At 34.3% G+C, this 1,533-nt stretch overlaps 1 protein-coding gene, 1 long non-coding RNA gene and 1 pseudogene across 12 annotated transcripts in view; 1 reads left to right on the forward strand and 2 right to left on the reverse strand.

Moving 5' to 3' along the window:
* Positions 1–1,533, reverse strand: part of LOC103151668 (oocyte zinc finger protein XlCOF6-like) — a 52,258-nt gene that overhangs the window by 13,328 nt on the left and 37,397 nt on the right. The window lies entirely within an intron of this gene.
* Positions 1–1,533, forward strand: part of LOC107838637 (uncharacterized) — a 17,673-nt gene that overhangs the window by 1,634 nt on the left and 14,506 nt on the right. The window lies entirely within an intron of this gene.
* The window catches only part of LOC107838635 (zinc finger protein OZF-like), a 29,772-nt pseudogene continuing 29,613 nt past the window's right edge, over positions 1,375–1,533 (reverse strand).

Below are 1,533 nucleotides of genomic sequence, written 5' to 3' on the forward strand. Positions count from 1 at the left end.
GCAGAAGATAAACAACATTTTAAAAAAACTAACTATTTTAAACAATCTTTAACCAGTACGAGTAAAGATAAGACTGATGAATCACAAATTGTAACTTGATAAACTCTCTCTGAGGCTGAACTGTTTACTATTTATCATATTATATGATAAATAGTAAATAGTCCAGATCAAAGTTGATCATTCTAAGTAATTTAAATTCTTAGAACGATATGAGATGAGTTTAAGGCACTTTATAAAGCAGGGAATTAAACCTCAATAACACCAATAAGCAACTAATTTGTAGAATAAAAATTTAATTCTAGATAAAGTTAAACATAAATAAGACCTTTTACAATTTTTCTTTTTAATCTTTTATGGCTAGCAGAGAAGAAGCTGCTGGCCCTGACAGTCCACCAGTGAATAGTTAATGTTTATAATTTGAGTGGATTCTTTAGACAGGTTTCAGATACAGCGATGTTTAACCAGTCTGACCAGTAAACTGTTAAAGTGTTTCCTAAGTATTCGGTGTCAGATTGTCTTTGGTATCTGGATTCTTCCTTAAACTGGTTCGGTAGGCAAAAGGGCGTCAAGTAAACTGTAATTGTCATATTATTTGATGAATAATAGTCGTGGTCGCTGTTGATCATTTTTAAGTCTGTAGCTGCAGCGGATTTGTTATTACAGAGTTTTTCAGACGAAGCTGAAGTTGGTTTTCAATTCCAACTTCCGATTCGGGGAATGGCTCAAAGGCGATTCCACCTAATTTTTCACTACCTTCTGCATCTTTAATCAACTCTAATTTAAAAACTACAACACATAGACTCTTCAAACCTGGACTGAATTATTCTGCTCTTATTTAGCACCATGTTTGTGATTTGTAAAACTTTTATCTGATTTGTGAAACTTCAATAAACTCTTTTTTTCATCTGGATTCAGATCATGTAGGTTTTGATGTCTTCGATGTTTTTATCTTTACTTTTTATCTATTTATTAATTTCTTTTTATTTCTCTTTCTTACCGTTTATGTTTTAATGATGTAAAGCCCCCAGGAAAACATCCCAGTTAAACGACGTTTAACTAAAGTCCTACAGGGTTTAGAGTTGACGGCGTTTCAACTAAAAACCTAGAGGTTGGAGTCCTTGTCAAACGGTGTTTTTGACTAAACTCCCAGAAGGTTAGAGTCCCAGTTAAACAATGTTTAACTGAAGTCCTAAAAGGGGTGCGGGTTTTAATGTTTTTATCTTTTTTAATCTTTTTCAAAATCTCTTTCTCACTGTTTACTCAATGCCACATGCTGTTTATATTTTAATTATGTAAAGCACTTTGAAATGCCTTGCTGCTGAAATGTGCTATATAAATACAATTTGATTGATTGATTGATAGAACAGGGGTGTCCAAAGTCGGTCCTCGATGGCTGTAAAACAGGGTGACCGGTATCTGATGGGTGAAATATGGCCGTCAGATACAGTTCCCCCACTTTAAAACAGGGAAAACGGTATCTGATGGGTGAAATATGGCCGTCAGATACAGTTCCCCCACTTTAAAACAGGGAAA

This window comes from Poecilia formosa, unplaced genomic scaffold, assembly GCF_000485575.1.
Source record: "Poecilia formosa unplaced genomic scaffold, Poecilia_formosa-5.1.2 Scaffold288, whole genome shotgun sequence".
In the NCBI taxonomy this organism is placed as follows: Eukaryota; Metazoa; Chordata; class Actinopteri; order Cyprinodontiformes; family Poeciliidae; genus Poecilia; species Poecilia formosa.